Source organism: Chelonoidis abingdonii, chromosome 2, assembly GCF_003597395.2.
Source record: "Chelonoidis abingdonii isolate Lonesome George chromosome 2, CheloAbing_2.0, whole genome shotgun sequence".
Lineage (NCBI taxonomy): Eukaryota > Metazoa > Chordata > Testudines > Testudinidae > Chelonoidis > Chelonoidis abingdonii.
In genome coordinates, this window is record NC_133770.1 from 197,623,238 (window position 1) to 197,643,728 (window position 20,491).

The 20,491-nt window shown below is 42.4% G+C and overlaps 1 protein-coding gene across 2 annotated transcripts in view; it reads right to left on the bottom strand.

Annotated features, from left to right (window-relative positions):
* Nucleotides 1–20,491, bottom strand: part of CNDP2 (carnosine dipeptidase 2) — an 84,257-nt gene that overhangs the window by 30,108 nt on the left and 33,658 nt on the right. Inside the window, exon 1 of one of the 2 annotated variants that reach the window (XM_032771678.2) lies at nt 1,706–1,795. The exons of the other annotated variant lie outside the window; for it this stretch is intronic. The gene's annotated coding sequence lies outside the window, so the exon portion shown is untranslated. Of the gene's footprint in view, nt 1–1,705; nt 1,796–20,491 lie in introns of those variants that run through there. 2 annotated transcript variants of the gene reach the window in all.

Consider the following 20,491-nt stretch of genomic DNA (forward strand, 5'->3'; position numbering starts at 1 on the left):
TATATACCTGCCCCTGGAAATTTCCACTACCTGCGTCTGACGAAGTGGGTATTCACCCACGAAAGCTCACGCTCCAAAACGTCTGTTAGTCTATAAGGTGCCACAGAATTCTCTGCTGCTTTTACAGATCCAGACTAACACGGCTACCCCTCTGATACTAAAATATTAGGTTGGTTTAACTACAGCCATCAGGGGTGTTAAGTTCTCATGTAGACAACGCTAGGTGGACAGAAGTATTCTTCTGCCAGTCTAGCTGCTGCCTGTCAGGGAGGTGGGTTACCTACAAGGATGGGAGAACCCCTCTTGTCGGCATAGGTAGTCTAGAGCGCACTGAAGAGCTACAGTGGCACAGCTGCAGCAATGTCACTGTGTACCTGTAGCCTTTTAAGCGTAGACAAGCTGTTGGATCAGAGGGAGGACAATGAGAGAACCATTTACTAGGAACAAGATAAGAATGGACAAGATATGTCAGGAATGTAGAAATAAGTTAAAGAGTAAGTGGAGCATCGACAGAGCATGCCGCACAGTGATTGATTCCTGTAAAGTAATCAAGCCAATTTAAAATTGTATAATGCAATGCATAGGTGCCAACTCCGTGGGTGCGCAGCATGCACTGGCAGCCCCCATCAGCACCTCCCCCCTCCCGCAATCAGTTGTTCCATGGCTTGCAGGAGGCACTGGAGGGGTAGGAGGGAGGAGCGAGGGCTGGGCACGCTTGGGGAGGGGGCAGAACAGGGCGGGAAGAGGCAGGGCAGAATGGGGGCAGGATGAGGCAGGGAGGGGGCAGGGCCTTGGGGGTAAAGATGGAGCGTGGATGGGGCCTGGGGCAGAGCCAGGAAGCACCCCTGGCATATTAGAAACTTGGAGCATATGATGCAATATATAGTAAATGCAATAAGATGTGTACATGTAATAAGGTCGGGGGTGGCGTGTTGTATGGGCCTGTGGTGCCCGGGCTCCAGCCATATTCAGGACCTGGGGGCCCAGCTTCACCAATGTTTGGGGTCTGGTCTCTCCCCTGGCCTCGCCTGACGCACCCACGCATCTCCCCCGAGTGTCCCCTGGCCCCCACTTGCTGCCCCTGCTCACTTCCCCCAGGCCCCGCAGCCTGCAGCTCCACGCTGACTCTGCTCTGCTAGCTCCTGGCAGGTTCTGGGCACCACTAAAATTTCTACAAATCTGCCACCCCTGTTAAAGAGAGAGAGTTTTTGTGTAACTCTGATGCTGTCACGTACACTGCATTTACTGCCCGCCTCCCCGCATTTAAGTCTAATCAGTGAAGCATTGCTTTATGCCAGATAAAGATAACAAAGAGTAACAAAAAAGTTTGAAGTCAAACTGAATGGAAAGCTGAGTGGAAAGAGGTCTTGGAGGGAATCCCAACAGAGCTCAGCTCTCTGATTAATGAGGCCTGTCTCCCATTGATTGAGATTGATTGTTAGAGTGAAAAGAATATTTTTGTCACATATAAACTGATAGAAAATTGATTGTGTTGGGTTTATTTTGTTTTCTGCATACAATGGCTTAAGTAAACTGATGGCATTTAGTTTAAAAGACTATCATGTTTAGGGTGAAATCCTTATCCGAGGAATGCTATCTTTAACCCTTTACATAGTTCATGCCACGTCTGCCTATCAAAGAGATTCTTGTGCACCTACATACATAGTATACCTGCTGATAGTTTGATTACAATGACGTTGCTTACCTTAAATATAATAATCCCAGGATAATGACTTGGAAGGTTTAAGGTACTGGTTTCAGCAGAGTCCTCTTTCCTTTCATATCTTCTGGTGACTAGGAAGGCTGCTGAAGTTAAAGTCTGGAGATTGTACTTGAATCAATGAATATACCAGTATGTTAGTTACTCAAGCCAGCACATGCAGGGCTGTCCTTAGGATTTATGGTGCCCTAGCCGGGTTTATTAAACTGGTGCCCCTGTGTTTTGCTCTTAGCAACACAAACATAAGCTTACACTATTGGAAAACTTGCCACATGCATGTTATTAAAACCAGTTTAACTTAATTAAGCACACTGTAATGCTGATAGACTAGCACTAAAGAAGTAGCATTATAGAAAAAATTCGTATTTGACAGAATGATGCAAATAAGATCATTTTTTTAATTTGTCAACATTTTATTGGAAATTTCTGTGAAGAGGTATTGAAACAAGGATTAGTTTTTAATTAAAAGCAATCTTTCTGGCTTTTTGGCTGCAAAATCAGTAATAATGTCATCATATGACAAAGACAAAGTGATGTCTTGTTTGATTGCAAGAATAGCAAGACCAGTCAAGTGTTCCTGACTCCTTGTAGAGCAGAGAGAGTTTTTAATGAGCTTTAGTTTTGAGAAACTCTGTTCTCTTGATGCTACTGTTACAGGAATTGTCAGTAGAATACGAGTGGCAATGTACACATTAGGATATATGTCAACAAGTTTGCTGGTATGAATAAACTGTACAATGTCCATCATCGATTTTGCATGTGGCAACAACTACAATTCTTCATACAGTTCAAGTCCATTTAAATCAAAATGATCACCATGCTTCAGGAGGCTCTCTAGGTCAGGGGTCCCCAACGTGGTGCCTGTGGGCGCCATGGCGCCCCACAGGGGCCTCTCAGTGCACCCGTACGTACTGGCCGGAGGACAAGCATCTGCCGAAATGCCACCAAAATTCAGCGGTATTTCGGCGCGATTCCTCTGGATGACACTGGCTTGCTGCGAACAAGCATGATCCAGAGGCGTCGCACTGAAATTCGGCAGCATTTCAGCGCGATGGATGCTCGTCCACGTCACCACGGTCCTTCATCTGTCGCCTGCCAGACGAAAAAGGTTGGGACCACTGCTCTAGGTTCTTGCACTTTGTCATTAGTTGCTCTGTTTTCCTATTTCGTTGAATTTAGTCCTGCTCAGCCCACTACCAGCTGAGTGAATGGAACCCCAGGCCGACAGCGGGTTGAGTGGCTCAGCCAGGGTCTCAGCCGCCGGCCTGCTCAGCCGCTGCCAGCCTGGGGTTCCTTGGGGGTCCCCAGGCCAGCAGCAGGTGCTGAGTGGGGCTGGCAGCCAGGACCCCGGGTGGCAATGGGGCAGCAGCCGGAACCCCAGAGCAGCGGCGGGCTGAGCGCTCAGCCCACCACTGTGTGCCATCAAAAATCAGCTCGCGTGCCACCTTTGGCACATGTGCCATAGGTTGCTGACCCCTGCTCTATACACTAGTAAGGAGATGAGCATATTACAGTTTTGTTGGAGGGCTCTATTTAGCAGTAACAGGGCTATAGGAAAGTCAGTCAACATTTTTTGTTTCTCTGATGAAAACTGGCCCACTCCCTTCCCCATACCAAACTTGTCACAAATAATTGTCAACAACTTAATTTTCTGTTTTTTGGCTAAGATATTGATTTAAAAAAAAATATTGAAATTGAATTCAGGATTGTTAGCAAGCATTTTTGGGTGAACAAATTTGTTAAATGACAATCTAAATGGCAACACAGTACTGCTTTCATGCTTGGCTCACCCCTAGCCTGCTGGTCCAACAGCTGCAGTAGAGGAGGAGATAGGTGGAAAACTGCAGGACCCCAAATCCACCTCTTGGGTGCAGACTGGCAACAGCAGCAGCAAACCCTCAGGTCCGATCACACACCAATGGGCACCACCGCCAGCCCAACGGACCATGGTGAAGTTAGCACAGCATCTGATCTCAGGGACGGGGCACCCATGGAGCCACAGCAGCTCATCCTGCCCTGTGCAGCTCCCCCGGATGAGATGGATCGCTGCCAGCCTGCAGGAGAGAGACGCGCTCCCCAGCTAGGGTGACCAGATCCAGATGTCCTGATTTTATAGGGCCAGTCCCGAAATTTGGGGCTTTGTCTTATATAGGCACCAATTACCCCCACCTAGGGTGACCAGACAGCAAGTGTGAAAAATCAGGACGGGGGTGGGGGGAATAGGAGCCTATATAAGAAAAAGACCCCAAAATTGGGACTGTCACTATAAAAGTGGGACATCTGCTTCACCCTACCCCAACCCCCTGTCCTGATTTTTCACACATGCTATCTGGCTATCCCCAGCCCAGCCATGTGTGACCATTCAATCCTGGCTGCCTGCGAGAAGTGAGTGCTTTGTGGGGCAGGGGAGAGAAGAATGGATGTTAAGGGGGACAACAAAGGATACTGGTTCCAGAGCTGCCAAGTCTGCCTCACCTCACGCCGTGGGAAAGAGTCACACTTACAGGTGAGTTCCTTCCCCCACCCCTTCCCAGAGACCCCAGCAGCCAATCCCCTCCCTCAGACTGTGCTGCATTCATCTCTCTAGGACCCAGCAGCCCTGCTCTTACATGTTCCACTGCTTCCCATTTGTCCGGGCTCCCGGCAGAGTGGTGCTCCCAGACCTAATGGTGCCCTAGGCGGCTGCCTGTTCTGCCTATGGCTAAGGACGGCCTTGAGCACATGATCCAGGTGACACAGTATGTGCTTATGCCTTTCTGTCCTCACAGCTCTGTCTCTCTCAGCCACTTCCCAAGATAGCAGGAAATGATCTCAAGCTGTCTGCTTCACACATACATGCAACTGCATCACACATTTCCTGAAAGTAATTTAAGAGCTCAGTGCACATTTACAGTTATATCTGACTACTGTAAGGCTAAGGGGCACTTTAATAGACTCATAGGCTTATTCCCCTCCTGTGGGTCTATTACCATTGGGAATACCACAGTACAAGCCTTGTTAAAATCCTGTGCCCCTCTTGTGCCCTATGGCAGCCTGAAATCCACTTAAAATGCTGATGTGCTCGATTATTGAATACACATAACTGATTTTATGGGCTTGTTAGCTATCTATCAGATTTATGCCATTTCAGTCCATTCACTGACCTCTATTTCTATCCCTTTCTGCAAATAGGCACGTGGGAACCATGTGGATGGATTCTGAGTTATGAACTCTCAAAACCTGTGAGACTTGCCAGCGTTTATTCCAAACTCGGCACGCAGGCCAGGCTGGTAGATAGGCTCTTGGAATTTCAAACCTTTTCTCAAACGTGGACCATGTCAGGTTATGACAACCGCTTCCTTCCCAAAGCTCTGAGGAGAGACTGCTGGGTGTGTTTGACAGAATGCAAAATTTACTTTTGTTTTTGGGTTTGGTTGAACTGAAACTCAAAGGGAAATGCAGCAGGGGTTGGAGACACCCACTTGAACTGAAACAACCAAACATGATTGTATCAATCTAATATAATTGAGACACTTCCACCGCACCCATCCTTTTGACATCAGTACACAGCAGAAACATAGGACCAGCGCCTCAGCTAGTATATATAGCTCCACTGAAGGCAAAGAATACCATAATGTCCCAGGCATCTCTCAGATAAATTATTTTAAAGAAAAATAGTGGCATTTTGAATATGGCCAACCCCAAGTGTTTAAAAAGTATGAGTTAGGCCTTCCAAAATCATTAGACTGGCTTAAAATCCATTCTCAGTCCTCCTCACAAATGCTGCTTCTGTTCCCAGATGCCCTCTCTCAGCAGCTGCTGGGCCAGGTTTTTCTGTAGCTATTCCAGCCCCATTACCTCAGTTTCCTCCCTCCCACCCCCTGCAGGTGATTAGGTTACAGCAGTGGTCCCCAACCTTTTTGTGACCAGTAACACATTCATGTTTTCAGAAGAGCGTGGCGGGTGCCAACAATTTTTCAAGGCTTATTTTGTATTTGTACATTAAATAATACAAAAAATATGTAATATTACATAATATATGAATCCAGAGAGAAGCCGGAGAAAAGCCGTGAGGACAGAGAACACTGGTGCCTGCAGCCCTGGAGTACTCTATCCCCAGCAGGCATGGGGCCCCAGATTCTCTTCTCTGCTGGGCACTAGGTGGGCCCCGCACTGTTGGGGACCGAGAACACCAGTGCCTGCAGCCCCAAAGTTCTGTGTCCCCGGCAGGCGCAGGGCTGCGGCTTCTCTCCAGCTTAAGCCACGGCCCCGCACCTGCCATGGACCGAGAACACCAGTGTCCGCAGCCTGCAGCCCCGGAGTTCCCTGTCCCTGGCAGGTGTGGGGCCGCAGCTTCTCTACCCTGCTGGGAACTAGGCAGGCCCTGCACCTGCCGGGAGCAGAGAACACTGTTCCCACAGCCTGAGTTCTCTGTCCCCGGCAGGTCCCCTGCTGGGCACTAGGTGGGCGCACATAAATGCCTCGGCGGGCGCCATGGCGCCTGCGGGCACCACGTTGGGGACCACTAGGTTACAGCTTCCACATTTAAAAATGCACTTAGCCAACCTGCTGCTCCCTCAAGTCCTCCTGCTCGAGAGTCCAAGTGACCCTCAAGGCCAGGCTCCAATGATCAGTGGTGTTGCCGGCACGAAGTGCCTGACGAGAAGCAACAGTGGGGGGGTCTATCGCCCATGTGCTGCGCCAATAAACACACCAGGATGGAGAAGCAAACCAAGTTTATTTGAGATCTCAAAGCCGTGCAGGGAGACTGAAACCTCAAATCAAGCACAGCTAAAACAAGCAGTCTGTTCCTTTATATCCCATGAGAACTTTTCTTGCTGACTAGCAATCCCCCGTTTTCCCTCCCTTTTCTGTCCGGCTGCAGCATTCTCTTCTCACACACTTCTTTGTCTTCCCCCTCCCTCTCCCCTTTCTGCTGCAGAGACATGTATGCTGTATCTAAAAGTGGCCTTGAAACTTGCTTCAATTTAGCTCCAGTGTATTACAGCAGGGAACTGGCTGTTACAATCAGAAAACTAACTGCTGACATTACATTTTACAGCTATTAACACATTAGGTTACACTAGGTTACGCAAAGTGTTAAACATGGAGGAACAATGGTTCATTGAGGCCTGAGCAGGAGGGCTTTATCAACACTCATGGTCTTCCATTTTCCCGAGTTACCTAGATTTATGCCTAGTGACACGAACAGTGGCCTCTAGGAGGCACCACTCTAGGAGACAGTGGATTTTGAGGTTTCTCTTCATAGCACCACGAGCATGCAAGCATAAGACAGAATACAGAGGCTCTACTATACACTGCTCGCTGGCTCCTCATCCTTTTCTTCACTCCACTGGCAGATCTCCCTTTGTCCTCCCCTATAAACTCTGTTCCACCTAGACTACATGCTGTTACAATCCACACTTTCTGCATCCTGCTTGACAGGATGCTGCAGCACCACAGTGAGGCTTCAGCTAACCTGTGGGAGCACAAAATAAACCTGGATATCTCAATGCCTCTCTCTCCAGGGCTGTCTGAAGGCTAGAGACAAGGTGACAGCTCTAGAATTAATATGTGGATTGCCAAAGTGTTAATGTCGTTTTGGCCTGTTATTCTACATTGGAGTACCCTAATGTGGCCCTGGCATGGTATGCACAGGCAGCCTTTCTGGGATCTCAGGCTATGAACTGCCTTCCCCCTTCTGATTTGACTGACAGAAGTGCGTGGTCTGTCAGTAAGTTGTTTCTTCCCCAGGACTTGAGAGGACTGGTCCATGGGTTGTGGAGCCAGAATGTTTTGTAAAGTGTCCAACATGGGGCCCAAAGTGGTTGGTTGCTGTACTCAAGCTTAAGGCCAGTCTCAGTAGTACTCTACAGTGGAGTGAAGATTGGCACCTGTGTCCATCTGTTCAGCAGTTGTCCCACTGCTCAACAGCCATATCATAAGCATAAATCCCAATTCTGAACCTTAGCGTCCAAAATGTGGGTGCCTAGCATAAATCCTCTAAGCTTAATTACCAGCTTAGATCTGATAGCGCTGCCACCAGACAGGAATTACAGTGCCTGTCTCACTCTGGTATCCCCAATCGACCCAAGATCAGAATGCCCTGAGCTACACAAGGGAAATAACCTTCCCCTTGTCTCCTCTTTTTTCCCCCCGCTTTCTCCTCTGGATGGCCTAGGGGATCGTTTCAAGTCTTGAAAACAACGAAGATTAAGGTTTCCTCACAGGTACGCAGTTCAAACTAGTTCATTAAGAAGAGCTTCCTCCTCGTTCTTCCTTACCAGAGAAAATACTCAACAGGTTTAAAAGAAAGCTTTATATACAAGCAGAAAAAGACATAAAAATGTTCTCTGTATCAAGGTTGACAATATACAGGGTCAATTGCTTAAAAGAAAAATGAATAAACAGCCTTATTCAAAAAGATATCCAATTTAAAACATTCCAGCAAACTACACACATGTACATACAAAAAAAAAAAACAATAGAAGCTTACTGTCTTTCTACTTTTGTACTTACAACTTGGAAACAGAAGATTACAGAAGCTTGACGAGAGACAGTTCACTCTCAGAGCCGAGAGCAACAGAGCAGAGAGACAGACAAAAGATACACACCCCAAAATTCCCTCCCTGAGCTTTGAAAAATCCGGTTTCCTGATTGGTCCTCTGGTCAGGTGTGTGGTTACCTTTGTTAACCCTTTACAGGTAAAAGAAACATTAGCTATCTGTTTATGACAAGCCACAAGTCTAGTTCCTGCTTCTGTCTGCTCCTCTTGTTCCTCTGGGTTCATAAATCCAGGAAACGGGTCCAGCACAGGCAAAGATAGTGGAGTATTTGTAACGTGACAGAATGCTGGATGAGAACTGCAGCGGGCAGGCAAGCCAAGAGTCAATGGCCTAAGAAAACAGGATGTGGCTGCAAATTAGTCCCACAAATTTGGGACACAGCTGTAGCACAGATCTTCACTTCGGAATGACCATGTAGCCCACAGGCCAGAACGTTTACCCTCTTGCCCCTTGATCTGAACTATGAATCTTTTTTCACCAGGTCAGACACTCTGCCCAGTCTGTCTTCAAATAAAGTGCCTAGGTGCTGCTGTGAGTCTCAGGAGATGTCATTTTCAGTTTCTCACAGTGTATGTTTTAGAGACTTGATTTCAGTCTTTTATAAATTGTTGATTTGCCAAAGTACTAGAGAAATGCTAAAGAGCATTGGACCATGCCACACGCTCTCAAAGTTTAAGTGCTTTCAGAAATGAAATGTTCAACTTTCCTTCCATGTTCCAGCTCTGCTGTGGTGTTGTACTATGCCTGTTCCAGGCCCAGCGTGGTTCCTTACTCCATCATTTTGTGAAGTTGCCCTCTACCCACTTTGGGGATCACATCCAGAATAAGCTAGGCTACAAACAAAACTCCCCTGTGATATTCACTTTGGGGTAGTGTCATCTTCCCATAGCTAGCTTACCAAGCTTTTCTTCATTGCAAGGAAATACTATCTGATTTTAAAATGGGCTGAGAGCAGAAGAGCAATGTATTTATATATGGAAACATAGGACATAACATATTGGACCAGATTAATGGTTCACTGAATCATGGCTTTTGTGTCCGCTTCTTCTGTCAGTTACATTTATAAATCAAAAGTAACTTCACTGAAGTCAATGGAGTTATATCAAAACAAGTAAGGTCAGAATCAGGCTTCCATCTCCAGAAGAGGCCTACACTTAATGATTCAAAGGAAAATCAAACTCTCCTACAATGCACATAGGCTGCTGGGGAGAGAGAATTGAGAAATACAATGGGAGCAAGAACAAGATAAGTGAGACATCTGGACAACAGAGGGAAACAATGGAAGAAAAGGACAAAACAGAGAAATATAGAGAAAAGTGAAAAAGACAAAAATACAGAAATAGCAAGAAAATGGATTAAAAGTAAAGAGGCAGAAAGCAGAGGAGAAGAAAGGAAGATAATAAAAATCCATCTCATCAGACAGTTTCTTGGGAGTCTCAGGCAGGGGTGGCTGTCTCCCAAGAAAAGCCAGTTAAGTTCTCAGACGTGCAGGAACAAGAGACCAGGGCTTCATCACACAAACAAAGGAAGGTTTAAGGATTGTATGAAGTCCTGCTTGCGGGGAGAGGGACAAAATCTGGAGCATCTCACACAAACTGAGACAGATGACAACCAGATAGCCCATTCCTGTAGGGCTGAATGTCCTGAGCACATTTCTCATCATGTCACACACATCCTTCATAACAGGGATGCAATCAGAAACCCAAAAAAGGCCCATTGAAATCAGTGGAAGAACTTCCATTGACTTTAGTGGCCATTGGATTAGACCCACAGCAAGTGAAGCTTATGCATAATTCTCTTGTATAGTGTTTTTCAACCAGGTCCCAAAAGGCAATCATAGGTGTCACCAGGCATTGAAAAATGTTGTTAGAGTTTAAAGCAAAGAAAATCTCACTCTCCCACTCCCTACACACATTTACCCTTCAAGGTCAAGTATTAGCTCTCATCATCTTGAAACACATACAAACCAACTATATAGTCTTATCATTGTTATCTCTGACACTTTTTTTTTACTCCTCTTCTTAACATAAATGTAAGGAGGTCATGACAATTCAGATAAGGAATTGCCAACCTGAAAAAACAGAGAAACATGGCTCGTGTAGAAACGTGAGGCACTCAATGCCAGCTCCCCATGTCAGCATAGAAAAAGATGTGGAGATGTGTGAAATTGCCTGGAAAATACATCTGCAAAGTAAGCCTAACAAAGAGTTTTGTCTTTGTGACAGATGGTCAAAATCTCCCCTGTGCACATTATTCTCTCATAGGGGAGGGGAAAATCAATGAATAGCAGTTTATGGAGTTTCTTTGCCATTATTTCTTGGGGATCAAAGTTTGCCCCCTGTGGAAGTGGCCAGGGGTTCTGCTTGAAACAAGAAACATCTGTGTACTTGTCCTTCATCCATATGGCCCAGGAAGCAGGAGGTTCCCTCTCTCAACCCTAGGTGCTCCTGGTGCCTTTTTCAGGGCAGCCATAATGGCGTTTCTATTAGGGCTGTCAATTAATTGCAGTTAAATCAAAAAAATTAATTGTGATTAAAAAAATTAATCACGATTAATCGCACTGTTAAACAATAGAATACCAATTGAAAGGTATTAGATATTTTTGGATGTTTTTCTACATTTTCAAATATATTGATTTCTTTTACAACACAGAATACAAAATATACAGTGCTCACTTTATATTATTATTATTACAAATATTTGCACTGTAAAATGATAAACAAAAAAATAGTATTTTTCAATTAATCTCATACAAGTAGTGTAATGTAAATCTCTTCATCATGAAAGTGCAACTTACAAATGTAGATTTTTTGTTACATAACTGCTCTCAAAAACAAAAAATGTAAAACTTTAGAGCCTACAAGTCCACTCAGTCCTACTACTTGTTCAGCCAATTGCTAATACAAACAAGTTTGTTTACATTTACAGGAGATGCTCCTGCCTGCTTCTTATTTACACTGTCACCTGAAAGTGAGAACAGTCATTCGCATGGCAGTTTTGTAGCCAGTGTTGCAAAGTATTTATGTGCCAGATATGCTAAACATTCATATGCCCCTTCATGCTCCAGCCAGCATTCCAGAGGATATGCTTCTATGCTGATGATGCTCGATATAAAATAATGTGTTAATTAAATTTGTGGCTGAGCTCCTTTTGGGAGAACTGTATGTCTTTGGCTCTGTTTTACCTGCATTCTGCCATATATTCCATGTTACAGCAGTCTCGAATGATGATCCAGCACATGTTCATTTTACGAACACTTTCATTGTAGATTTGATGAAACACAAAGAAGATACTAGCATGATTTCTAAAAATAGCTACAGCACTTGACCCAAGGTTTAAGAATCAGAAGTGCCTTTCAAAATCTGACAGGAACGAGCTGTGGAGAATGCTTTCAGAAGTCTTAAAAGAGCAGCATTCAGATGTGGAAACTACAGAACCCGAACCACTAAAAAAGAAAATAAACCTTCTGCTGGTGACATCTGACCCAGATGATGAAAATGAACAGGCATTGGTCCACTCTGCTTTGGATCATTATCGAGTAGAACCCATCATCAGCATGGACACATGTCCTCTGGAATCGTGGTTGAAGATGAAGGGACATATGTACTTTAGTGCATCTAGTACGTAAATATCTTGCAACGCTGGCTACAACAGTGCCATGCAAACACCTGTTCTCACTTTCAGGAGACATTGTAAACAAGAAGCAGGCAGAATTTTATCCTGCAAATTGTAACCATACTTGTTTTGTCTGAGTGATTGGCTGAAGTAGGACTGAGTGGACTTGTAGGCTCTAAAGTTTTACTTTGAAAAATAAAACAATGCAGTTATTTTTTGTACATAATTCTACATTTGTAAGTTCAAATTTCATGATAAAGAGATTGCACTACAGTACTTGTATGAGGTGAACTGAAAAATACTATTTGTTTATTACAGTGCAAATATTTGTAATAAATATAAAGTGAGCACTTTACACTATGTATTCTGCATTGTAATTTAAATCAATATATTTGAACATGTAGAAAACATCCAAAAATATTTAAATAAATGGTATTCCATTATTATTCAAGAAATCGATTAATCATGATTTATTTTTTTAATCGCTTGACAGCCCTAGTTTCCATACATAAAAAGGAAAGCAGTATAAGTTTCTCCATGCTCTGTCTGCAATGACTCAATGTTCTGCCCCACGATGCTACCACTTTATAATCTAGGGAGCCTGTACTACTTGAAGGATGCTTCTGTGCTACTTGATGCTTCTGTGGGGTATGGGAAGAAGTGGAAGGAGCATGCTGTGGAGGTGGCACTACCTCCTCTCATGCAGCCCAAATAGTATTCGCGTGTGCATGCTCTCCTCCACAGGAGCAACAAGTGGAGCACGTGGGGCCATTAACACTAATGGATATTTAACATTATTACTAAAATGGTAAAAAATATAATTGCTGTGTTGGCCACCAATCCCTAAACAAATGTAATATGATATTGGATATATGAAAAACTGTAGTACATTATCCTAAATAAAACCAATTAATTGCAAAGCTTAATAGAAAATTGAAAGTCAATAATGGAGCACTGTGCATTTTTCTCCGTGTGCAGTCATTCATAACGCACAAGGAAACTGCTAGCACAGCTCCAAGGAAGTAACAAAGTAATTTAGTCATGAGGACCGAATATTGAAAGTAGGGCTGTCGATTAATCACAGTTAACTCATGTGATTAACTCAAAAAATTAATCATGATTAATCACAGTTTTAATCGCAGTGCTAAACAGTAGAATACCAATCTAAATTTATTAAATATCTTTGGATGTTTTTCTGTATTTTCAAATATATTGATTTCAATTACAACACAGAATACAAAGTGTGCAATGCTTACTTTATATTATTATTTTTTATTCCAAATATTTACACTGTAAAAGTGATAAACAAAAGAAATAGTATTTTTCACATCATCTCATACAATTACTGTAGTGTGATCTCTTTATCATGAAAGTGCAACTTACAAATGTAGATTTTTTTTTTGTTACATAACTGCACTCAAAAACAAAACAATGTAAAATTTTAGAGCCTATAAGTCCACTCAGTCCCACTTCTTGTTCAGCCAATCGCTAAGACAAACAAGCTTGTTTACATTTACAGGAGATAATGCTGCCCGCTTATTTACAATGTCACCTGAACGTGATAACAGGCATTCAGATGGCACTTTTGTAGCAGACATTGCAAGGTATTTTACATGCCAGATATGCTAAACATTCGTATGCCCCGTCATGCTTCACCACCATTCCAGAGAGGACATGCTTCCATGCTGATGACCCTCATTAAAAAAAAATGTGTTATTATATTTGTGACTGAACTCCTTGGGAGAGAATTGTATGTCTCCTGCTCTGTGTTACCCACATTCTGCCATATATTTCCTGTTATGGCAGTCTCAGATGATGACTCAGCTCAAATGATGATCCAGCACATGTTCATTTTAAGAACTTTCACTGTAGATTTGATGAAACACAAAGAAGATATCAGTGTGAGATTTCTAAAAATAGCTACAGCACTCAACCCAGGGTTTAAGAATCTGAAGTGCCTGCCAAAATCTGAGCTGGACAAGGTATGGAGCATGGTTTCAGAAGTCTTAAAAGAGCAACACTCCGATACAGAAAAAACCTGAACCACCACCAAAAAAAAAATTGTCAACCTTCTGCTGGTGGCATCTGACTCATATGATGAAAAAGAACATGTTTTGTTTCACACTGCTTTAGATTGTTGTCAAGCAAAACCTGTCATCAGCATGGACGCATGTTCTCTGGAATGGTGGTTGAAGCATGAAGGGACATATGAATCTTTAGCACATCTGGCATGTAAATATCTTGCGACACCAGCTACAACAATACCATGTGAACGCCTGTTCTCACGTTCAGGTGACATTGTAAACAAGAAGAGGACAGCATTATCCCCTGTCAATGTAAACAAACTTGTTTGTCCGAGCAATTGGCTGAACAAGAAGTAGAACTGAGTAGACTTGTAGACTCTAAAGTTTTACACGGTTTTATTTTTGAGTGCAGTTATTTTTTGTACATAAGTCTACATTTGTAAGTTCAACTTTCATGACAAAGATTGCACTACAGTACTTGTATGAAGTGAATTGAAAAAATACTATTTCTTTTGTTTTTTTACAGTGAAAATATTTATAATAAAAATAAATGTACAGTGAGTGTAGTCTGGTTGTAATTTAAATCAATATTTTTGAAAATGTAGAAAACATCCAAAATATTTAAATAAATGGTATTCTATTATTGTTTAACAGCATGATTAATCACAACTAATTTTTTTAATCGCTTGACAGGCCTTATTGAACGTGGTTCATGATCCTGCTCAACCCTAATACCGTGAGAATGTTCTATGCCCCCTATGCATCTGAACTGGGTTTATAGGCGGTAGAATCAAGACCTGTTTGGGATGGGCATGTACATTTGTGGAGTTACTTAGCTGCACATCATATACTTTGAAAGTATACAATACCAGCCTATGCAACACATGAGCCAAATTAAGGATTCATGATCTAAGTTCAGATTCATTCATATGAATGCAAAGGGGCACAGCAGCTTGTTTCCAAAGGTGTATTTCCAGTTTACAAAACCTCAGGCATGTAGTATCAAAAATATCCACATGGTGGTCTCATGTGCCTGCAATGACGATGCCTTTTTCCATATGCAAAACTTAATATTTGTTTTTCTTTTCTCTCCTAGTAACAGAAAACATTCAAAACTCTGAAAACACCTGGGCCAGATTACTTAAATTTTAAACACAATAACATAACAAAAAGCGAGCTTCAAAAGTTACATTGGTGTAATGACATGGGTTTCAAATCAGTCTAGTTGCATAGGTGCAAACCTGCAATGTAAAGGCAGTTAAACTGGTCAGCACTTATGTAACTAGACTAGTTTAAAATTGAGTTCAACATTGCAACTTTTCTATAATAGTCCAAGCCTTTAGAATCTTCCCCTTATCTGGGACACATATGTCATATTCTAATAGAGAAAAAAGGAAGATTACCTCTCCTTCCCTTTTGCTATACTATGTATCTAAATGCTTGATCCTGCCATAAAATACCCACAGGACTATCATGAAAACATGGAAGAACCTGTGTGTTTAGGGACTTTGGATTCACAGCGTCTGTAAATAAATACATAAGATGAAAGGCAGTGGAGAATTAGACCTGTATTTTTTTCTCTGTAATGATGTAGTATGAGTGATGATCTTTGTGTGTTAAATAACCCTAGCACAATTTTAAACAAGCCACTAATGCAGGTTAGGCAGTTAAAAATGTTTATTCAATTGTTTCAGAAGCGCAGATGAGGGAGAACACAAAGGGCCAGGTTCAGCACGTACTTTAACCAATCACTCACTCCAAAGCAAAGGTTTACACCTTCCTTAATCTGTGACAGTCCAGCCCCAAGACTGACTACAGCAGAGAGGTTAGCAATGGAAGGGGGACCTCATGGTGTACAACAGGACAACACAGTGCTCTTTTTATAATAGTTACTTTAGTTAGCCAATCACACAACAAAACACACACTGTAATCTGGTAAAGGAGAGAGAGAGAGAGGGAGACCAACACAGATCACAAAGTATTTGCATGATTCACACCATGCCTTGTGAAAAACCCATAACATTACTCATCATCCTCACTGGTGGCATCATCCTGCATCACATAGGCCGGGATACACTTTTTATGATGTGTTACACTGCTGCCCACTAGTGTTCATACATACTTAAGAAGATTTTTACCCTTTTTCCTTATTTGAACTTTCACACCCCACTGCTTCTGGGGTGCCCTGTTTTCCATTGGCTAACTTGTTAGTTCCCCTTATGCTCATTAGTATTAACATCACCTTATCACCATCGTAAAAGGCAGCAGCCTTAAGGAAGTCTCTCACATTTCATCCTGGCTACCAACAGTCATCTTGTGGTGTCCACTGATCTTTCCTACACATTATTATCCAAACTCAATTGTTCTTTTCAAAACATCAGCATATTGCAAACATAGACAGAAGCTCAGCACATTTATTATTAACTTACTTATCTTTATACTATAGCTAATTTAGCCTAAATCCTAAAGCCTATTTTGGCAAAGCTAAATATTTTACAAGCCTGAGTCCTGTAGGTCCTATGTTACAGCATTAATTAATACTTATATTTCCCCACTATATCCTAAATACACCTGATATCTTGTGGCCTTGGCTACAAGTACTAGTGTAAATGGCTGTAACACCACAGCTGAATTTGACCCAAAGAACAGAATTTTTTGATACAAAATGTTGGAAGCAGTTGCAGCATTTCACTCTGAGATGTGCCTTTCACTCCACTGACATGCATACAACATGCTACAACATACACCTCTCAGGGAACGTAATCTCTTGATGAGAGGCAACATGAATTGACAGAGGACAGAACCATAGAGATTACATGATCTCTGGAACTATTGGGATTTAAAACATTTTTGGTACATGGAATAATATTCCTGGTTTGGGGGAGGTTTTGGATCCTGGTCGTTTTGTCTAATCCAGTCTTATCTATCTAGGCATTTATATCACAGTCATTGCCACGATACCAGATTCTCTTCCTAAAATGACACTGTTCCCAGTTGAGATGGACAAAGCTGGTGCAAGATACGACATTGATATCTGAAGAGAAGAGCAAGGCAAGTTATACATGTAAAACGTAGGCTGGTGTGAGAGGGCAAGGTCCTGCCCCTGTCTTCTGCTCTGTCTACACATACTATTCAGAGATCTTCAGTTGTTAAACATCACTGCGTAGTTCATTTACATTGCTGTTCCTACCACCTTACTGATGCATACACAACGTCATTTACAGCCTCAATTTCTCCTCAGCCATCTGCCAAAGAGAGGGAAGAGGTCTTTCCACCCAGAGATCCTTCTTGGTTCTGGCTCTCCGACTCTAACCCTCTCCTCCAGCACTGTCTTCCTGTGCTTTCTTCTACCTTCTGTGTTAATAGGCTAATTAGCTCTTTAATCCTCCCCAGCCCATTCTAATCTGCTAATTAGGCACAGTCAGCTGTGTGTGGGGGGGAATCAATTGGTGTTTAAGTGATCAGAGTGCAGGCTCAGGTGTTGGTTCCCCGCACTCTGTCACAGGTGGATTCCACAAAAGATCAAAGGGGAATAAGGAAAACAAAATGGGTTTGGTATCACATGGGCAGCTATACCTACGGAACATCTGCAAGCAAGTGAAATACAACCGGAGTAGGCCATGATCTAGTATAAATCCCATCATCCTTCCGAAATACAAATATGACAACGTTTTTCCCTTTACACACTTTTCTTGTTCGAAAGAATGAATGATTTCCAGTTTCCCCTGTAGCCCCAGAAGCTACACGCCTTCTAAAATGAATTCTTTGTATTATACTATCTGTCTCACTGTGGTCTGCAATATAAACAAACAGCACAGAATGCTGTGAAAATTTAGTTAACAGTCCACAACATTTTATTTTTGATTAGTGGCATGAATGAGGAAAATACATTTTGGTTTCACTGCTAGACCTAGCACTCAGCAGAAAAATTACATGTCTGAAGGATATGTTCAAATGTACGCCAAACCTTGTGATGTTTCCAGATTACTCAACTTCGCCACAGGAAATCAGAAAGAAATATTTATATGCTTCAATGTATTTTTGAACTGCAGGCCATGGGGTTTGCAAGTTTTCAGAGCTTCCAGCATAAATAGTAGATGTGTTTGTGCTGAGTGGAAGATAACTGAAACCACATCACATTTTCAAAGACAAGTCCCACAACTTTTATGCTAATGACATTAAAAAATATAGTAGGTGATGAGATCAATGAAGTGGATTTTTCAGCCAGAATGAACCAACTGCACAGTTCATTAATTTGGGTGTGAGTGGTGGGTCTCATTTATTTATTCTTTTTAAAATCAGAGAATGGATTGCGTGCTCATGAAAATGAAGATTTCGGGCCCAGTCCTGCTATGGGCTGAGCAAAGTCAATTCCTATTGAAGTCAATGGGAGAGGTGCGTGCTCAGCACCTACCAATTGGGTCCTAATGGTCCTGGCTTGAGCTAGTAGGCAGGTCCCATGCCAGGCTTCTCCACACAGTTCTGCTAAGGCATCTCACTTCTGGCCCTCAAACTCTCGGGCTATTCCAACCTTAACTGTGCCAAAATGCATGGTGGTTTTGTGATGTGCCCAAATGGAGATGAAGATGAGACCAAGAATGTTTTCATTGTGTCCTCTCCAACTTTTCAACAATTTAATTGAACATGAATTGACACATTTATTTTTACTATTCTTTATGGCATTTGCTTTGACTTGGGGCCTTCTGTTTAATTTCCATCATGCTTATTTCTCAATTAAAATATGACAAAAACATTGCTTCCTCTAGGAATATATTCTGTGTAAGATTTGCAATGTGACATAATCTTATTTCTATATTTTAATATATAAAGGAAACAAAAGTTTTCTGCTTCAGAGTCTATAACTTTTGATGGATGCTGAAGGAATATTGCTATAGTGCATGGATACAAATGGATTCGTATTATACAGGACCAATATTACTCTTAAACAGTAAAGATGGGCTCAGATCAATATCCTCCATCTGAATTTTGGTACAGTTTTAATCCAGATCTGAAATTTGCAGTTATAGCCTCATCAATATAATGGGCTTTTATCCAAACACTTGGAAATGTTTGGCTCCATACCTGAGCCACAACTTTCTAGCTCTGATCCCATTTTGCTCAAAAGGTCCCCAGTGTTAGTGCATAGACATCATTATTCTTTTGGTGCTTAGTTACCAATAAGGTCCAAAGTCCTGAAGTCTTTTCATGCATAAAACTCCCTCTAAAGTCAATCGGATTTTTGTATCTTCAAGAACTGCAAAGTTAGTGACGGAGTGCTCTATGGAAGTCTCCTGGAAGGTATCCTTACAAAGCTTTGTTCCTGTGAGTTTCACCACATTATGAAGGAGAGGGTGTTGTGGTACCAGATGTAGCTTTCATTTGCTGTCAGCACAGATGTTTTTGGGAGGGGCACCTAAAAAGATAAAGAGAAAATCATCAGCTATTTGTAACAGATTTCTAACTGTATTAGTTTTTTTCCAATCTTGTTTTAACCTTTTCATCCTGCATTAATATCTCCAATGTTGTCATAAATCTTGTGGTCCCAAACTGGCAGAGCAGTAACTTTAGTCAGATGGGTTTGAGGTTGAAGGATCAGACCTTGAGCAAGCATGAAGTGAGCCATCCTGGGTTCCTTGCACATTCCAAACTCCCACTGATTTCAGATGGTGTTTGAGTCCAAAAGGAATGCAGCCCACAAAGGTCTGTTTCCCCTTTCCAAGTCACAAAATCTACATCAGGAATCACTCAAGTGTGTTTCAGAACCAAGGCTGAAAAGGAATGATACATAATACTTTACAAACATTAACTAATTATACTCCTTGAAAGTATCATAGGTCCATAAGGACTACACATGAAGATACTGACACACACACAGCTTGAGAGTCACATTTTCAAAAGCAGTCTCCAATTTTTTGTGGTGCCTCAGCTACTGGATGCCTATCTTGAGACAGGTAGGAGTCACAAGCAAACCACACAAACACTGGGCACACATTTAGAGACGGCTTCTGAAAAATTGTGTCTCAGAGTGACAACTAGGACTAAAAATCCAGAACTGCTTGCTCCCAGCCTATTGCTTACACTGCTCACATCACTTATTCCCCTAAAATCACATTGTGCCTCCAGCATTTAAAATCAAGTCCATCTTTCGGTATGATGGGAAAAAACATATTATGGTGCCTGGGTGTGGTGCTGTGTCAGCACATAGATGTGGAAAGATGGGGAGGAAAGTAGAGGGAAAAGGTCAACAAAACACAGTCAAAATAGAAATTGTGGCTAGTGCTAGTGTTTCAGCCTCAGGGGCTCTTTCAGGATGAAATACAGTACTTTTGTTTTCTTTTTCTTATTTCCCCCCTCCCCCTGCCAGCTTCAAGAAAGCTTCAGGGCTAAGTTGTCATCTGTAACCTTTTCCTCTCTCCATATTTTTTATGTCTGTCACAGACTTTTTAGAAGATTCCTTCAAGCCCTGCTCCATCCTGCTGGGGGATCTGTGCTAAGCAGCTTGCTACACACATGATTTTATCCCTGCAGAACAGGAATTCCTTGCTGCTTTGAGAGGTAACATTCCTTTGTGTCAATAGACGTGTCTT